Genomic DNA, 11,696 nt, shown 5'->3' with positions numbered 1-11,696 from the left:
TATCTGTGCTTGTCTCTAGCCTCCCCACGCCCAGGGTACTGGAGGAGTCATCCGGTCTCTGGGTGTCCTGCAGGGTTCGGGGGAGGAGGTAAGAACGGGCTAATGGTGGAGACAGTTGCATGATTCCCCTCTAATGCCAGGGCTTGGGGGGGCTGTTTTGAGCAAGAGAAACCCTAAGATAGAAGATCCATTTTGCACAGCGGTAGATCTCGGCAGTGAGGGGATATAAATCTAAATCCCAGCCTGTTATTTGTGGGAAGCTAGTCTATTTTTTCACCGGGTTAGCGGATCCAAGGCAAATAAGCCAGTCTCCCTGGCAGCGCAGCGCCACTGTCTTTTGCTGGTGGTGCCCTCTGCTGGCCACTGCCAGAATTTCAACACCACATCTTCCACCTCTCCACCAGGAACGAGCTTTCTAGGCTCTGTGCCTGTGCCCTGTGCTAAATGTTTTGTTAACATGGTCTCATTCAATTTTTGCAACAATCACTGGATGACAAGACTCAGCCTCAGTGAGTTTAAGTGCAGGCCCGACCTCTTAACCACTGGACTCTCCTGAGTTAGCAGGCTAGGCCTTGAGTAGCTCGTTCTCCAGCTCTGGGCCCAGGGAGGAGTACAAATCTGCTCTGCGCTTAACGACCATGCTCCACAGCCTTAATGGGCTTATTTGGAAGTGCCCCTTAGACTCCAGCTTAAACCTAGCAATCTCTCAAGTGCAAGTCCTTTGAGGGTGCACTGGGTCTTTGAAATGTATAGTATTTATTCTAAGATCTCGTCGTGGCCCCTGTGCATTCAAATACGGAAGTTACACCAGCTCTTCTTTCTTTCTCACCTCATACCCAGGAAAATCTGTTGGCCTCACCTTCAAAATATATCCAGAATCCGGCTTCTTGTTTTTGTTGAATGTTTATTTATTTTTGAGAGAGAGAGAGGGAGCGTGCCCGCGCGCGCGCATGCGCACACACGCGGGTGGGGGAGGGTCAGAGAGCGTGGGGAACAGAGGCGCTGAAGCAGGTTCTGTGCTGACAGCAGACGGCCTGATGCGGAGCTCGAACTCGCAAACCATGAGATCATGACCTGAGCCAAAGTGGGCTGCTTAACCGACTGAGCCACCCAGGCGCCCCGATCCAGCTTCTTTTTAACCGCTTCCACCATTACCATCTTGGTCTACAGCCTGCCATTGCTTACTGGTGTTACGGCGACAGCCTCCTGATGGACTTCTATAGCAGTCAGAACGAGTCTATGAGGACACAAATCAGAGTGTGTTCTTTCTCCTTCTCATTCCAGGTAAAAGTCAAATGGTCTCCCAGTGATCTATAGAGCCCTACAAGGCTTGGTATCTGGCCATAGTTTCCACCTCTCTCCTGCCCTTCCCTTTTGCTCACTCTGCTCCAGCCGATGGGCCTCTGTGGAATTCCTTGAATATGTGAGCCAAGCTCAGCCTCTGAGCGCTTGCACTGGCCGATCCCTTTGTCTGGAATGCCCTTCCCCCAGATATCCTCATAACTTGCTTCCACACCCCCTTCGCACTTGGCTCAAATGCCACCAACTTAGTGAAGCCCACCCTGATCACCATATTTGAGATGGCCACCCCCCACACCTCCCTGCCAATCTTCCTTCCCTGTTTCGCTTTCCTCCATCCATTTCTAGCATGTTCTATAACGTACTTACTTAGTATGTTTATTGTTTATCTCTCCACTCGAATGCAAGTTTCCTGAGGGCAAGTGTTCGTTTGTTGGCATCTGCCCGTTTCCCAGCCACCTGGAGAGTGTCTGGCATGCTGTAGGTACTTAACAAATACTTGTTAAATGCACAATGTTGCTTTCTTGTCCCCAGTGGGTGGAAGATAGAGTCACCAACTGTCCTGGTTTGCCCAGTACTGACCTGGATTTAGCACTGGAAGTCCAGCATCTTGGAAAACCCCTTAGTCCCGGGCGAATAGGGACAGCTGGTCCCCTGGATGACAGGCAAGGAGAGTATCAAGAAGAAGGGACAGCTGTCCCCAGGAGCCAGTCAGGCCTTCCCCCCGCCTGGGAGTCTGGAGGGGGCGCCTGTCCTCACCACATCACTGGAGGATGGCTCTGTCTCAGAAAAAGCCTTTAGAGTTATTGAAATTGCAGCTTATTAAGAAGAAGAAAGTGAGTTTCTATTTCCCTGTAAGTGGCACAGGAGTAGAAAAACGATAGTGTAATGATGTTCCAGTGGAACAATTATTTTCCTGAGACGGAGGAACATAAAATATCACTTTGATTACACTCTCTGCCTTCTTACCCCACGCCCTCCGGCTGAGTTCAGTGGCCAATAAATCTTCCTCGAGCCTCCCTGACCTGTGGTTGCCGCCTCCGCAGGGACTCGCTGGCTGGCTCGGTCCTCACTTTCCCCACCGACCCCTGCTTCTCCTGACTGTGCTTTAGGGTGATTGATCGGGGCCAGAGCCGAGGGCAGAGGTGAAGGGAGACTGAGGCAGAGGAAACGGGGGCAGCTGGGACGCTCAGGACATGACCTTGAACCAGAGATGAAGGCTTGCCCTGGGGCAGGGCAGGGGCTGTGGCAGAGAGATGGAGAGAGGAGTGGAGATGAGAAAGCACTTTTAAAGTCCTCCTCGTTAAGATTGTGCGGGAATGCAGGCAACAGAGAAAGTCGGGTCAGAGGTGAGGGTGGGTCTGGACGAGCAGAAACCACAGGTGGGCTCGTCCGTACGGCCAGCTCGGGAGGTGTACGTGCAGACCTTTCTCCCTCTTTCTACAAAGTCTCAGTATTTACTCGCGTTGTTTGGTCTCTGAGTCTGCCTGACTGAGTCCGCTTGTGTGGCCATGGCGGAACACCCCAGACTGGGGGCTGAAATAACACACTTGTATTTCTCACAGTTCTGGACGCTGGAAGTCCGAGATCAAAGTGCCGGTGAGAGCCCTTCCTGGCTTCCAGATGGCCTTCTTGCTGTGTCCTCACAAGGGAGAGGGGTGGAGGGGAAGGAGAGGGAACATGCGTTCTGGTGTCTCTTCCTCTTCTTATAAATGCACCAACCTTGTTGGATTAGGGCATCCCGCCCATGACCTCATTTAACCCTTATCGCCTCCTCACAGCCCGGTCTCCAAATACAGTCTCATTTGGAGTGAGGGCTTCAACACACGAATTTGGGAGGTGTGGAAGGGACAGGAGAATACACACGTCCAGGGTACAACATTACCTTGGGTGATTTCCTCTTGGCTCCCGGGTTGTCACTCACTTTCAGCCTGAGGATTATATCTTGTCCCCAGATATTTAAAGCAGTGGTTCTCAAAGCGTGGTCCTTGGACCAACAACATCAGCATCCCCTGGGAACTACCCAGAAATACAGATTCTCAGCGCTGCCCCCACTCCAGCACTCTGTGTGTGTGTGTGTGTGTGTGTGTTTAAATGTTTATTTTTCAGGGGCGCCTGGGTGGCGCAGTCGGTTAAGCGTCCGACTTCAGCCAGGTCACGATCTCACGGTCCGTGAGTTCGAGCCCCGTGTCAGGCTCTGGGCTGATGGCTCAGAGCCTGGAGCCTGTTTCCGATTCTGTGTCTCCCTCTCTCTCTGCCCCCTCCCCCGTTCATGCTCTGTCTCTCTCTGTCCCAAAAATAAATAAATGTTGAAAAAAAAAATTTAAAAAAAAATGTTTATTTTTCAGAGAGAGAGATAGAGTGTGAGTGGGAAAGGGACAGAGAGAGAGAGAGGAAGAACAGACAGAATCCAAAGCAGTCTCCAGGTTCTTAGCTGCCAGCACAGAGCCCATCACAGGGCTAGAACTCACAAACCACAAGATCATGACCTGAGCCGAAGCAGGACGCTTAACGGGCTGAGCCACCCAGGCGCCCTCCGCAGTCTGTGTTTTAACAAGCCCTCTGCACAATTCCGTGCAAGGCAGAGTTGGAGAACAGTGTCGGGCCCTGTAGCCAGGATCACAAGTTGGTTCTCTGCCCCTGGCCAGGCCTCTTTTATCACCCGTATTTCTGGACCTAAGCCGGACCCTCATCAGGGCGTCCACGACCCACGTCTGATCTCGGCCAGGTACCCTCGCTGCTGGCGGAGCCTTGCCTAACCTGTGTTTTGATCTCCTTCCCTAGCACCCAGGTCTTGTACATCACTGGGTCCTTGTTTTAATTTCTGTCCCTGAACTTAGATGCTCAAGCCAGGGCCCTCCTACTGACTTCCAGGCCTTACTGCTGGCTTTTACTCCTGCTTTTCCTGACTTATTCTGAGTATGGCCTCCTGGGGGTTGTCCACCTGGGACTTCCTTCCTCTGTGTTTCCTGAAGACCTGGGCCGAGAGCTGCTGCCATCCCCACCACACCACCCCTCCTCCCCCCCCCCGCCCCCGGCATCCACACCAGCCCCAGGCCTCACGGGGCTGGCCCACCCCCGGGGCAGTCCTGGCTGCAAGTCCACTCACCTCTTAGCCCGCCCGCCAGCTGCGTTATTCTTCCGGGCTGGATCATGTCGTGGGCCGGGACGGGCCCCAGGTTGTTCCCGGGGTGATGCTGGCACTGGGAATGCAGCATTGCGCAACTCCACGTTGCTGTGGCCACGAAGGGGTGGGCCGAGGTATTGGCCGGGCTCCCAAGTCCTTAGGAGTAAGGACAGGTGGTGGGGTTTTATTTCATTGTCATCAATTATAGGGGTCCTTCAGCAATTGCTGGCTGGGAATGAGAGGGATGAAGAAGCCTATGGTTTTTGTCCTAATTTGTTTGGTTTGGGGCTGGACCCCAAGCTCGGGAACCACAGTAATTAGCCCAGCTGCAGAATTGGGCAAATGTAGCACACGGCTGTCGCTGCTCCAAGGGGCGGGGCTGGCACCAGACCCCTTGGCTCTGACAAGGCCTTTTGTCAGCTGGGGGTGGGCTGTGATTGCAGCAGCGGATGTGGAGGGGGCCGGGGCTCTGCGTTCCCAGCCTCCCCTCCCTGCTCCCTCTCCCCCACCCCTTTTGGCTTGTGGATCCGCCCCCCCCCCTTTGCTGAGTCTGGGGGTGGGGATTAGGGAGGGAGACGACCCTGGGGTTGGGGGGCAGAGGAGAAGGGGCGGCCCGGCCTCTGAGCATCATGGAGGCTCATTTGATGGAGGAGTTGGCGTCTGGCGCTGGACGAGCAGGAGAGAGCTAAGAGAAGGGGCATTGCAGCCACGTACACATGGAGGCCGTGCAGAGGCCCGGAGCTCTGGGAGAGGGTGTCTGCAACTTGCCGAGGCAACCAGAAGGGCCAAAAGATGGCTCGCCATGCAGAGCCCTGGTGGGAGAAGGGGAGGCAAGAGTCAGAGAAGCGAGGGGGTGCTGGGCTACGGAGAGGGGCTCCATGTCAAGCACTGGCAGGGCTGGGCCAGGGAGCTCCCATCGTGGAGACTGCCACTTTCACCCGGAAGCACATCCACGTGGCCTGTCCACGCGGCTACGGGCTGTTGGGAGATGTGTTCACTGACACGCATCCCTCGGCTTTCCTGGAGCCCCAGGGCCTCTGGCGGGGCTTGCCCCCACCCTGGCTTTCCTTCTGTCCCCCCCGAAGTCCTACTCGACAGGCCGCATCCTCAGCTTTCCAGTGTGAACGGTTAACGCCTCCAGGCTCTTGACCTCTGTGTGCTGCAGAGCGTCCAGAAGCTGTGACCTTACGCTGACTCCCGTTCTTTGCCTTTAATTGTAGAAGGAGATAAGAGTGGGAGGGATTTAGGGCGGAGACATTGGGAAGAAAGTCTTACTCATAAAAGTAGGTGAGGAATGGAAAAAATGGGGGTTATCTCAACAGTCTACTCCAGAGCTGTGATAGCTGACCTCGCCAGAGGCTGTGGAGGAGGCCAGCAACCACAGACGTCTCGGGTTCTCTGAGCAGACTTAAAGCCAGATGCCTACCTGGGAGCTAAAGACTCACCAGCTGCCATTTTCTTCCGTAGCTGCGTTGTCTTCCTTGTAGTATGCCCGGAGGGTCAGCCCTCCTAACACCACAAGCGAGCGCAGTGCCATTAAGAGAGGAGCAGGGGAGAGGGGACGCTCGGCCTCTGCTTATCTTTGGCCAGATGCCCCTCGACCTCGCCCATGTAGAGTTCTCTTGGGCCTACCTCCTTCCTTTGTCTGTCAGCAAGACTGGAGGACATAGCCTTTCACAAACCCATGGCAAATGACAGCCGTTGGCTTCTTCTCTTGCTCTTGCCACTCCCGAAGATTCTGGGTGGGCAAGGAAGAGGCAGGGAAAGGATGAGAAGGCCCGTATCCTGAGAGATGGTCAGTGTAGGGAGAAGCCAAGGGAGAAATGAGGTGAGTTAGGGCGGGAGCCCAACGCTAGGTTTTGGGGGTTGTGGCCCAAAGCCAGGGCCCAGGCTTGGGGTGAGAAAAGTTTGGAGGGGCGTTTTCCTCAGGCTGGGTCCCCTATTGATGGGCTACAAACCAGAAGGCCACCGACTCTGCTGTGCTGGTGGGGTGGCCTCGATATGTCTGTCGGTACAGTTTCATCCTAAGGGCCTGATGTCCTCCTTGTGAGCCTCATTGTCCTGCCTCTATTTCTGTTTCCCCTCCAGAGTGAACTTTGGTTGAGTAGCAGTGATGTCCATTTTGTCCATCCTTGTGTCCTCTGGGCCTAGAACTTAGCAGGAAGTCCCTAACATTGGTGACATGAATTTGCCCATGAGAGAGAGATGGCTGCTGAGCCCGGAGCTGGGCGTGGTAGCATTCAGACATTTCTGCTGTGGGCTCTCCCATCTAGTTTCCTTCTCTTCTTGTACGTCCTCCTTTCTTCATACTCTAGTGCTGTCAGCTTTTCTTTTCTCATTTTCTCTGTATCCTCTCCATAAACTCGACCCGGTCCCTGGCTGTTATAACCATGTGGGCAGATGTATTTGCAGCGTGCCTTCTCAATAGGACTTCCCTGAAAGCCCAGTCCCCGTGTGAAAACATGGAGCCAGGGTCCCACTGTACACTCCTCTCAGGGTCCTTCCAAGGATCCACCTGTCACTTCTCTCTCCAAGGCATTCGGATGAGTCACACTTCATCCAGCCGGGCTGGGCAGGCCCAGAATATGACTTGGTTAGGTTACTCTGACCACACATCATATCCCAAGGTCCCACTCGACCTGTTGGTGTCACACTCCTTTAGAAGAGCGGAAGCCTTTCACGCACCACCATCAGAAATAGACTTCGTCCTCCCGATGCAACTGACTAGGTATTGGAGCTCGGCTCCCAGAAGATTTATCAGTCAAGGCAGCACTGTGAGAAAATACAGACAATTAGAGGTTAGTGCCTTTTAGAGAAGACGCTAATTTGTAGCACAGACAATAGGAATTTTTGAGGAGGGATCGATGCGATGAGAAGGCAAGTGTCAGAATGACGTCAATGAGTTGGGCAAAAGTCGACTTCTAGAGAATATCTGGAAATCGCTAAATAGTTACCTTAGCTGTCTATACCTTCTATCTCAACATCTGCTGCCATGGAAAACAATAACCAATATGGATGATGAAGAAGCCAGAAATTTTGCGATATTCTCATCCATCAAAGAAATTGTCTGCTCCACACGCTGGTGTCCAGCCCGTAAAGTCCCTTTAAATGAACCAGGCTTGGGAATCTTTATGATGGCCCCCAGAGTTCCTTGCCTCTTGGTTTTCACCTCCTTGTATAATCCCTTCCCCTTTGGCATGGGCTGGATTCTTGATTTGCCTCTAATGAATAGAACATGTCACTTCCAAGATTAGGTTATAAAAAGACTGTGATCTTCATCTTGGGGGTTTGCTGTCTCCTAATTTAATCTCTCAGTTTCTGGTTTCTGTCTCTCTCTCTTTCTCCAGTCATCAGCGACCATGTTTTGCGGATGCTCAGGCAGCCTATGGAGAGGCCCATGGGAGGAGGAATTGAGGCCTGCCAGCAACCACAGGAGGGAGCTTAGAAGTGGATCCTCCCCACTGTCCTAAGAAAGCCTTTAGAGGAAGCCACAGCTCGGGTCTTCAGCTTGACTCCAACCTCGTAAGAGGCTTTGAACCCCAGTCATCCGGCTAAGACATGCTCGGATTCGTGATGCACAGAAACTCTGAGATAGCAAATGTTTGCTGTTTTAGGCTACTGAGTTTTGGGGTTTCTTGTTACACGGAGCGATAGATAACTAATAAACCTGTATATCACCAATCCTTGATCTCGGGGATTCCTTCAGACTCCCTCATTCACCACTGTCTCCACTCACCATTCTCTAGCACCTTGACTCTAGCTCCCTAACCCCCTAACCTCTCATTTTGACCCTTTCTGTCTTTGGCCTCTTGCCTGGCTTCTTGGGTTGATGGTCAGGTCTTGGCCTTATCATGTAGCTTTGACCTTGGTTCTTCTCCAGACACAGCGTTGAGGATCTGCCTTCTGGCACCATGCTTTATAATCTTGTGGAAGAAACTATAAACTCCTAAACTCTGCTCTGGCCAGGCTCACCTCTCACCTGCTCCAGGTCTATGCAGAAGCAGGATCAGAAAACCAGCTTGACTTAGTAGAACAGGAAAGCTTAACCAGACACTCTGGAAAGATTTTCAGTGAAGGCTGAAACAACCTTCTTATCATGAGAAAATCCATACATTGTAGCCCTTCGTCCCCATTCTGCTAGCGTTCCTATCAATCCGGACTTTCCTGCATTTGTTAGCTGATGGATGGCAAATGACTGGTCCATTGCTTTGTAAAAACAAGATGTTGTTTTCAGATATTTATCTTTCCCCCCTCTCCCTCCCTCCTATGCTTCCCTGAAAAGCTTTCATTTGTCAAGTCTAGTCGGTATTTCATTCATTATTATTATTATCTTTGAAATTTAGACGTTAAAATGATCAGGTCTGGGTTCCATTATGGGGCTCTGGTGACTTAGGGTAAATATGTAAATATGCTCTGAGACTGAGAGAGTCTGTGGCTACTTTTTCTCAGTCACCCTGCTTTCACGATAGCTCAGGCCTCAGAGTAAACCCACGGCTGACTCAACGTTGGGTACAGAACCAGAATTTGATCCACATCCACTGGATTGCCTATGATAGATACTAGTGATTCAAAATAAATTCGACGTGGGGTGCCTGGGTGGCTCAGTCCGTTGAGCATCCAACTCTTGATTTCAGCTCAGGTCGTGATCTCACAGTTCTTGGGATCAAGCCCTGTGCTGATGGCACCGAACCTGCTTGAGATTCTCTCTCTCTGCTCCCCCCCCCCCAACACACATACACACACACACACACAGTCTCTCTCTCTCTCTCTCTCTCTCTCTCAAAATAACATTTAACATTAAAAAAAATAATAAATTTGACATTTCTGTGGGGGTTGGGGGACACCTAGCCTAGGTTGGAAATTCCTCACCTCTTGTCATCAAGGACATATTATACTAATAGATAGAAATGCCTGGTAATAAGACGTAAGTGCCTTGCCCAGAGAAGATGCATGGTGTTTGATGAGAGGGTGAACAAAGATTGTTAAAGCCCACTGAGGACTTGTCTGGCCCCTCTTCCCACTCCCCCTGGATGATTTCATCTGTGGCCACACAGGAACCGAATGCGCCTTATGTCTTTCACTCAGAGCAGCTTCTCATCCTCTCTTTCCCATCTTCTAGCATCCCTCCACGTTGCTCAAGCCAGAAAACCGGGGTCGGATGTGACTCCTCCCACTTCCTGACGCAGCCCCCGTGTTCAGTCGCTGACCACATACCTGTTGAATGCAGCCGCTCCTGTCCCTCCTGCACTGTCCCTAACTGGTCCTTTGCTTCCAGGATAGACTGTAGCCAGGTAATCTCCACATTCCTGCCAGAGACATGAACACAAAACCCAGTTCTGTTCACAGCACTTTCTGTTTAAAATGATTCAGAGATGTTTCAGTTGCCCTTGGGTAAGCTGTGCCCAAGTTCTGAGGAGAGGCAGCAAGGCCTCACATCTAATCAACAAGTCGCGGGGCCACAAAGGAATGTGCCAGACCTACCGAGGGCAAGTTTTCCACCTTCCAGGTACGGATGCATTGTGAAAAACCTCCACCTGCCCCACCCAGCCAGCCAGGAAAATCAGCTCGTGTAACGTGACGAGTCCCAGCCTCCGGGTCCTGAATCCCGCTCTGCCTCTTCTCAGGGGAAGTTACTGAACATCGAAGCCTCGGTTGGCTCAACTGGGAAGCAGGAGCCATGACAAAACCCAGACAGGGCTGGTGGGAGGAGCACACAGGCAGTGTATGCCAAGGTGCCCAGCTCGGTAAGTGCCTGGCGAGAACGGAGTCCTCCCGTCTGTTCCCGTAGGAGCCTGCACCCAGGGCAATGAACTTGTGCTTTCAAGAGCAAGGCTGACAGAGCAGACTTGATAAGCAGCCTGGTTGTCGGATATGATAATAACAGTCTCATTTATTAATATAAAGGCCCGCTAATAGAGGCGGCACTTTTAATTAGCCAACACGGCCACGATATTAATTTTTATCCACAGTTATTTAAGTCCGGGAGCCTTCCTCCCCTCTTCTGTTAGCACTTAGCTGCAGGGCGATTGAGAACATTTGTAATTGGATTTCTGTGCAGGACTTAATTATAAGGAGACAATAAAGCCCCTGAAATGCGCAGGTTCTACCCTGCTAACTATTATTTTCCAGAGACACGCTCAGGCCAATGAATGCACAGATTTGTCTAAATTATAATTTTTAAACTTAACAAAGCTTTCCTCTCCCCGCCCCCCCCCAGGACCGAGAGGAATCTGCCGGGAGTACAGATTTGCAGGGAGGAGGGCACAGAGGCGGCATGCTTCATTCCTGTAATCAAGTGCCTCGCTCCATGGGCCACCGAGCGGCTTCCCCGGGCCCCTCGGGATCTCAGAAGTGTATTTTCTTCCCTTGGCCAAATGGCTTATTAATAGAATTGGCTTATTTATATCTCACCCAGAAAATCCCAAAGTGATACAGCAACAGGGAGATATCGAGCCAATTAGTTGTGGGACTTGTTGTCGTGGGGGGAAATCTAGTTATTAATTTACTGCCCTTCACCAGCGGCAGAATCGATTCGCAGGAAACCAAAAGGCAAAGAAGAAGAAGAGGAGGAAAGCCACGTGTTTCGGACCATCTGGGAAAACTCAAAGAGACGAGGCGAAACCATTTATACCTTCAGCAAAGCTCTCTCGCTGCAGGCGAGCAGGCAGCCGGGGGCCCCGCGTGTGGCCAGCTCGGTGCGGGGTGAGCACCGGGGTCTGAAGAGCGTCCGCCGGGCGGGCCTGTCACCCACGCGAGTGCATTTGCTTCTCGCAACACTCCGCGAAATGGGTTGATTTCCCGCACTTCACAGAAGAAACGCCCGTTCGCTCACTCATTCGTTCAGGAGGAATCTTGAATCTTTGGAGATACAATAGCGGACGGGAAAGAGCCTGCCTCCCTGGAGCGTACTTTTGGGTTTGGATGGCAAGCTGCCCAAGGTCATCAGCCAGCATTGGTACGTAGGTAGTAGGACTGAGATAATAGGTTCTGCCAAGGGCAAAGTCTGAAGCATTACTTTGCCTTCTCCTGGGGGCTGGGTCCCGTGGGTGGCTTGGCTGGCCGCAAAGCAGACTGCGTGAGGGTCTGTCTGCCCTCCTAACATGAGAGGAGGAACAGAGGTCACCAAGGAGTGCAGTTTAGGACCTGGAAGAAGAGAGTCTGCTGGGAGGAGGGCCTGGGAGTACCTTCTGCTACCGTATGAGAGTGGAAGATGAGTCCAGAAATACAGTACTTTCTTTAAAAGAAAATGAAAACCGGGGCATCTGGGTGG

At 52.1% G+C, this 11,696-nt stretch overlaps 1 long non-coding RNA gene across 1 annotated transcript; it reads right to left on the bottom strand.

Annotated features, from left to right (window-relative positions):
* Positions 1-1,107: 1,107 nt before the first annotated feature.
* Positions 1,108-3,277, bottom strand: LOC125155455 (uncharacterized). Its single transcript, XR_007148227.1, has 3 exons — positions 1,882-3,277; positions 1,669-1,777; positions 1,108-1,237 (listed from the first exon to the last, which is right to left on the bottom strand). It is a non-coding gene; the product is annotated as an uncharacterized LOC125155455 (long non-coding RNA).
* Between the last annotated feature and the right edge of the window lie 8,419 nt (positions 3,278-11,696).

This window comes from Prionailurus viverrinus, chromosome F1, assembly GCF_022837055.1.
Source record: "Prionailurus viverrinus isolate Anna chromosome F1, UM_Priviv_1.0, whole genome shotgun sequence".
Taxonomy (NCBI): Eukaryota; Metazoa; Chordata; class Mammalia; order Carnivora; family Felidae; genus Prionailurus; species Prionailurus viverrinus.
Note: the sequence above shows the minus strand (reverse complement) of the source record. Positions and strands in the feature narration are given on the sequence as shown.